We start from the raw sequence: 7,923 nt of genomic DNA on the forward strand, positions 1-7,923 counted from the left end.
GATTGTGCAAAGCGTTTAGTATCTGAAACACATTACTGTCACATTAAATGGAAAAAGGTGAGTGTGACAGAACGCATTCTACGAAATGCAGTCCACCCTGAGCTGCATGTGTCACCAAGCAAATTAAAGACGAGGAGAGAGAGAGTCAGATAACTACCAGAGAAAGGGAAAGCGAGACACCCTGACAAATTGCATTTTAGTATGTTTGTAAGGTTTAAGTTGGTCTGCTGTGGAGCGGTGAACTTGGAGCTGGTGGGGTTCCAGCTTCCTGAAGGTGCAGTGTTGTTTTGCCTACTCAGACCACTTTTTATTGCAGAGACATTGCAGTTTTCTTGGCTTTACTTGGCAGAAACACACCATGCACCAGACCTCTCCAAACTCAAAAAGAACCTTTCATATGTGCCTAGTGTGCCCTGGCTCTGTCTGCTACATCTTTCATCTGCCTCAAAACACATCACGACACTGACAAAAACCGCCAACTATATCCTCCACATGAATGTAACCTTGTGACCCAGAGTTCTGCAGAAACAGCGACAGGGCTGTTGGTTATGATGAGTGAACTGAACACGACAGCTTGTAGAATGTTTTTCTGTGCAGTTTATTAAGCACTTGTAGACTTGTACTGTACATGTACAGCGCCTGGTTTCAGAGAGGGGCTGTGCATGATTCTGCACATTAACAGCAATACCATATGGAGGAATGCAGCACTTCCTATAAACATTTGCTGTTGTGTCTTATACACATATAAGCATATCCATATTATCAGTAACACTGCCAAATGAACAAATAAAACATGTCAAAGAAAATATTTTAAAAACTATTTCAGATATCCGAGGTGTTAAATCTTTCAGTTGCAACTCTTAAATAAATACTTTACTAATACTTTGCTAATACTTTGCGGATAAACTTGTTTGTTTATTGTCCTCAACACAAATGATTCAAATATAATTATGCAGAGAAGAAGAACTATCAATTTGCCTTTTACCTAATTTTTGCATAATGTTCTGCTCTCACTGATAGTCCCACAGCGATTCCAACAGTATATCTGTAGGTGTATGGGGCGCTGTGTATCTTTTGGATTTACCATTTTATCAGATACACCCATATGCACTTTCACCTGAAGTTTAGACTTGCATTTGTGTCTGTGGCCTGTTCCAGAAAATCAAAGCGTTAGGTGTGCGCTCTGAGCTTCATGACATGAAATGCTGCTGCCTTAATAGCATAAACACTCTCTTAAATTTCCTTTGACAGTAACCGCATTATATTACTCAACTTAGCCTGTAATTTAGTGCTGTTGATGCTGGAATGAAGACCTTTTCTTCATGTAGCTACATTTGTCTGCTGCACTTCCCCTACCAGAATCATGAATCATAGTGTAAGAATGGCACAAAAACAGAAACTACAAAAAATGAAACAACCTGTTCTTCCCAGTCATAGCTTGAAAACTGTGTCCTTGTGTTTTTCTAAACCAACACAAAAGCTTGTCCACCCTAAAAGCCATTTATCCCAGTCCAGTATCCCACTGCAGGTATTATGTCTTATTAAAAAATGAATGAACAAACCTTTTGTACCAATTCTTTTTGCAGTTTGGAGAATACCTACTGCTTTGGGAAATAGCTGCAGCCTCACACTCGAGTCCCACACTGGCTCTTACCTCATCCTGCCCACATGGCTTTCATATAAATAACCATACTGCTACTACAGTCAACAGTCAAATTTGATGCATTACACTTTCAAATGGTGTTACACACTCACTCAGTACTGTGTCATAAAGTTTAATTTGCTTTAAGCAGTGCAGGCGATGACTGACTGTCGTGTCTGTGCCTGGCCACTTATCATAGCAGTATGCCCTCAGCGCTGAGATCACTCAGCAGGACAAATGTACTCGACTCAGCTGCTACCCTTGTGTTAAAACTCTCATATTGTACATACCCTCTGCCCTCAACATTTCCAATACATACTGAATTGGTGCAGAGATAATAAAGAATATTGAAGAGAATAGCACTGGTGTTTGCAGTGACCTGCTGCAGTTTGGTTAGTAGCTACACTACTCTTAGCACCTGTTACTGTTAATAATTGGTTTGCATATTGATTTAAATGCTTTTATCATCACATAATTTCTTATCTTTGCTACTTAAAAATGTTAAAATTTGCATATGATTCATTTGTTGACTGAACAAATTATACACATATAGAGCAAAAAGGATCAAATGAGTAGTATGACACCACAGATGGATGGAAGATGCCCAAATTATTGTTTTCCAAGACTTAATGTCAAATGTGACCAGCGTCAAGTAACCTACAACTTGTTCTGGAATGATAATAAAGCAAAAATTATAACACCAGTTTTGAAAACAATAATATACATAATCATCCAGTATTAATACTCAGGCCAAACTGAATCAGCAAGGAATGCTGAGACCTTCAGTGTACACTGGGGAGACAAAACTAACAACGTGCAGAAATCATACTAGTGCAACAATCACTGAGTTGATCTAAGCTGAGTTTCACACACAGCCTGGTGTGAAAGTTCTGTGCTGTTCAAAACATGACCTTCTCCGGGCTAATAAACATGTTGCCTCTGATAATAATCCAAGCAGCAATTACATTGCTTTCAAAACATAGGAGGGTTTTGTGAAATGCCACCTATGTGCTAAAGACCAACCTTCTCCAGTTGTACACAAATTATTTTGGGCTTAGTCTTGTAGGCAGATGTAAAAATGCTGTTTCATTACTGCAGTAGGATATAAATTAATTATTATAATGACATATGACATATTGAAAAATCAAAATGCTGAACTAAAGTGAGAAAGAGTGATATACTCTGATGTAATCTATAAATCATTTCATAGCAAAGCAGAGAATTTCATTTACACAGACACACACACACACACATACACACACACACACACTCACACAATGATATTAGGTTACAGTGCAAGTTACTGTTAATTCAAAATGTGCTGATTTAACACATTTTCATCCTAGGTTGTCAAATACTGATGCTTTAACTTTAGGCACAAAGCTCAGCACTGTGATTAGGATTAGGAACAAAAACCACATGGCTAGGTATAGGGAAACAAATCATAGCTTCATTTAAAATGCTCATTCATTAAAAATAAAGACTGTAAAAACAAAAGGCACTACAATTCACAATGGACTCAAACACCTTCCTCCTCTGGCAAAGTCAGGTGTTTTGTGACCCATCCACTCCAACCTCCTCCTTTCTCTCAGCGTATACTGTCACCATCAATACACATCCAGAGCTGCTGTTCTGGGCGTCTACTGATACCACTGGCTTAACTGTTGACTCAAATGAAAACACTGACACCAAGGGTACCCTTTAGTGTCTCTCTAAGATGCCAAAAGTATTTGACAAAGTGCCCGTATTTGAAGCCCTGGGAATGAAAACAGCCCGGTTGATTTACAGAATCATATACCCTCAAGTTCTTTAAACTAATGTAGGCTATAGGCTAATTACTGCATTGCATGTTATTAGCCTGAAGCTGTGGTCATACTGCAATGTGCTGGTGTCACCTCAGTAATGATGGCACTGAAGGGTGAAAGTATGTCAGGCTTGTGTATTTGAAGTTAAAATAGCAATATACTAATTGTAAAAAAATGACTTAGTTGTTTTCCTCTCAGATTGTTCGATCTTCTGAGGGGATCTGATGAGGTCAGGTACTGTACACCTCTAAGCAACCTTCATGCCTCTAGCTCACCCTCAAATCACTCAATGAAAAGGCCAAAGGTGTACACCTCCTGAGGGTAGACTCCACGGTGAAAGATGTTTTTTTTTGGCAAAAGGGGAGCAAATTATTCAAGCCACAAGGAGCACAGTTAATCTGTTAACAACCTGCATATCTCCTCATCCCCTGCTTTCCAAAAATTTGCTGGAGAGAACAAACAATCAAAGGCCGGAACAGACAGTCTACATAGAATGAGGCAAACAGAAAGCACAGCACATGGCACAATGCGCTGCAGAAAGAAAAGAACAGAAATACAGTGCCAGTATGAACTTGAACAATGCTGCAGTGTAAAAACAAAGAAACTCCATCTCTTTGGCAGAAAATAAAACATTTAAAACTAAAAGAGGAGACAGGAGAAGACAGAGACAGGAGTGGAGGAGGATAAAAATACAGCAGCATGAAACAACAGCATTTCTAAGCAGCAGATGGTGGGGAAGGAGCAGCAAGTGACATTTTGAGGATAAAGTAGTTCCCCCTGTGCATGTCTCTCTGTCGAGAACAAAGGCTTGTGAGGGTGTGAAATATGAATCAAAAAAGAATGTGGGTGGGCAGGACGCAATGGTTATTAATTTAAACAGGTTAATTCCCATCTGGGGGGATTTACAGGACATGCTAAACTAAGCTCCATCACTAACCATGAGAGCTGAGACATGATAAGGTGGTTGCATTCTAATTTGAGATACTTTATCCAGTTTATATAATTAGTACATTGTCCTGTCAATAATAAATGAGCCGGTCTGATGAAGACTTTCCGTGTGGAGTTGTCAGGTTCTAAGGGCTTTCTGTCTGTTTGCTGTCTTTGACCTGCAGCAGTATGGTCCTCAGAAGTGGACTTTGACTCCAGGCATAGTGCTGTGCCTGTACATGGCTCCTTTATTAGCTGTGGTCATCAAATATAGAGGAAGAATGTGTACAAAGGAAATATCTCAAACAAACCATTTAAATCCCCTTTCCCACCACCTGGTACAGGCTAAACTCGACTCTAGTCACTTTATGTGTTCAGGATACTACCTGGTACTATTTTTGGTATCACCTCCGTTGAGGGTTCAAATGAGCTGAGGCGATACCAAATGGTGCCATGTTAACACTACAGACTACTGATTAGTCAGAGAAATTTGTCATTACTACGCGGCCATCTTGCCACTGATGCACCCGGATGCTTACATACAGTAAATGACACCAGTTGCTCGTTCATCAGTCATTCATAATAGTAGCTGCCACTTCTCTCTCACGAGTGTTAAAATTTATGGTGACAGAGGCCTCAAGCCTCTGTTAATATATAATATAACTGTTATATTATGTGAACCACCACATCATACATCTTATCATGTAGCCCATAGGCTTGTGAATGTGATAATACAATCATAATGGATACAGCTAGGCCTGCTAAGTTAAGTAGAGCTAACTAGCTGGCACGTTAATGGACTATCTGCAGTGGAAAACAAAGCACCTGGTACCAAAAGCGAGTAGAGTTGAGTCGAGTTGAGTCGGAACCAGGTGGTACTGTAAATTAGGGGCTTAAAAATTTAGACTACTGTCAATGTAAGTCTGTTTCCATGGGATTATTAAACTCTGTGACGCTGATAACCACAAAGATACAAGGTGTTGCCCGTTTTCTCTGACAGAGTGCCCCCAAAACCTGACATTTAGTATTTGTTATAAGGTGAAATAAAGGGTAATATGAAGAGCAGTGTTGAAAAACAGGCAGCCATATATTTGCTGGAAGAAAATGAAAAAGAAAAAAATCTTTTGTCACTATGGTTTGCACACAGTCTGACGGTAGAGAGTGACAGTAAAGTCTTCTCATTAGTGCCACTAATGGAAATAATAGTGAAACACTTGTTCTTATGTCGCGTTACAAAATTTTGGTTAACACATTTTAGTACACAAGCTGTGCAGCTGCAGACACTTCCAGCTGTTGGTGAGTACTTGCTCTGAAAGAGCCCTAAATCTCAAATAGCATGACGCAAGTTTGAGCCACATGAGTGTGATGATTTTTCAGTTGTGTGCGAAGGAGAATGTCAACCTACCCCTTTGCAGTTTCTCTCTAAACTAATAGGCTGAGTTAGTTCATGAAAACAGAGAAAGAAAAAAAATCTATTCAAAACAATGATCGCTGAGGGAGTCTGTGCTAACTGACAATGCATTTTCTTTTGCAGAAGTTGGAAAAATCCACGGATGGTGTCAGGCTGTCTAGATTAAGCTTGCTGTTCAACGACAGGAAGTGCAACACATACTGTATGATGTAGGTTACATTTTTCTTGCTGAAAAAGTTGTTAGAGGTAAAAATCAAGTTCTAGTGGCAAGATATGTCCCAAATACTGATTAATCTGGAATGAAAAAAGGCAATTCCCTAATGCAGTAACTTAGTAGCATGCAGATGCAGATGCAGTTTTTGCAGGGTGGTTCTTCTTGGTTTTTCTTCAATACGCTGTTGAATTTTGATGTTTTTATGGATTGGTCATTTTTTTGATTTTTCTTTCCCCACAATTCACATATATTGAAAACTTATCAGTTGTTTACTCTTTCTGGCCAAACCTGCTGCTTTTTAACCACTTCAAAGCATGCATGATTTTATAACATATGAACCACCCAAGATCTGTCGAAATTCAAAAATGTAAGTTCATGATTTCACTAACGATATACAGTATCATATTTTTAAAAATAATTAACATGTATTTTCATAAATGATATGACAAACAAGTCATGTGGATTAAGCATTGCCTTTAAAAACCTGAGAGTCATGACAAGGAGATGACATGGATTTACATCACAGTGACTGAGACCAAGTTGAAAAGCCAAGTAAAGTGAAGGTGAGGTGACATTTCACTTCCATCCTCACACAGGGACTTAAATCCTAAAGTAGTTTGGTTTGCACAGCCTAAGTCTGACACTATCACTTGTCTCCACATTGCTAGTGTAAAGTAAGAGGGTTTCTAGAGGTGTATGTACAGTAGCAACAGCATATTTTAACTTCCTCTGCAGTTTGGAGAGAAAGATCCAGTAAGACAAGTTTCATACATTTTATGCACCTGTAAACATGGTGACCATCACAAAGTGAATAGCAATGCACTAGGGAGGCAGAGAGTGGACCCAAATGCAGACTCTTGCAGAACAAGCAGACTGTCTCACAGGTAATGCTTAAATGTGCAATATTAACAAAACAGGAAATGTACAGTTTACTTCAAGTCCAGGCAGAAAAACTGAGCAGGAAGAACTAGAAACAGAAAGAGAATCCATGCAGGGGTCTGAGCATGAAAACAATCCAAGGCAGATAGCAAATCCAGGCAAGCAGGTAAGTGGCAAAAGTCCAGCCAACAAACCTGAGTCCAAATCCAAAATGAACAGAAATGAAACAGGTGGCAAGAATACTGAAGCTGTTAGTATGAAGGTTATGTGAGCACACCAGACGACCACAAAGGAAACAGACAAGCTTATATACTGAGGGAACTGCTCAGGTAAGTGGAGCCAGGTGTGCTGTGTGTGTGTCAGAGTCAGATCTGGATAACAAGGGAAGGAGTGGCAGGTGTAAAGGGCAGACCTGGAGGGAATCTCGAGAGGCACTGGAGACCGGATAGGGAATGACAGAAACAAAACATGGACTGGGCTTGTCACTATTACTCTGTTTGATCACCTGAATGCTCAAGCCTGTGTGGGGCTTCGTTTTATTAGTGTTCCCACCTTTCCGAATATTAGTATCAACTTCATGCACACAGTGCTGAATTACTGATAATCACTGCCAAAAAGCACAGTAAAATGAGAGCACCAAGCAACAGTAAGAAGACTATGAGTACATCACAAGTCTTTCATTTGCACCAATGATTCCCTCACTCATGTTGTTTCCTAGTGTCTTAGTCCTGCACATCTTAGGTAAGATGTGAGGAAAAGATGACAGGAAAAATGTGTGGAGAGAGGAACAGAGGAATTATGTTTTTATGGTCTTACACTTGTACAGCGCTATTCTATGCATTGCAGCACACTCAAAGCACTTTCACACTATTTGGCCATTCACCCATTTGCACTCCCAAGGACTCACACATTCACACACCGGTGTCATCACCGGGAGCAACTGGGGGTTCAGTGTCTTGCTAAAAGACACATGTGAACAGGACAAGCTGGGACTTGAACCGCTAGTCCTCTGGTTCTCCTGAGCAATAGCCACCCCCATTTTTAT

General features: G+C 39.9%; 1 protein-coding gene across 2 annotated transcripts in view; it reads right to left on the bottom strand.

The window, feature by feature from the left end:
- The window catches only part of LOC109967637 (cadherin-18-like), a 202,572-nt gene that overhangs the window by 126,016 nt on the left and 68,633 nt on the right, over positions 1 to 7,923 (bottom strand). The gene's annotated exons all lie outside the window — the stretch shown is intronic.

Source organism: Monopterus albus, unplaced genomic scaffold (genome assembly GCF_001952655.1).
Source record: "Monopterus albus unplaced genomic scaffold, M_albus_1.0 scaffold133.1, whole genome shotgun sequence".
In the NCBI taxonomy this organism is placed as follows: domain Eukaryota; kingdom Metazoa; phylum Chordata; class Actinopteri; order Synbranchiformes; family Synbranchidae; genus Monopterus; species Monopterus albus.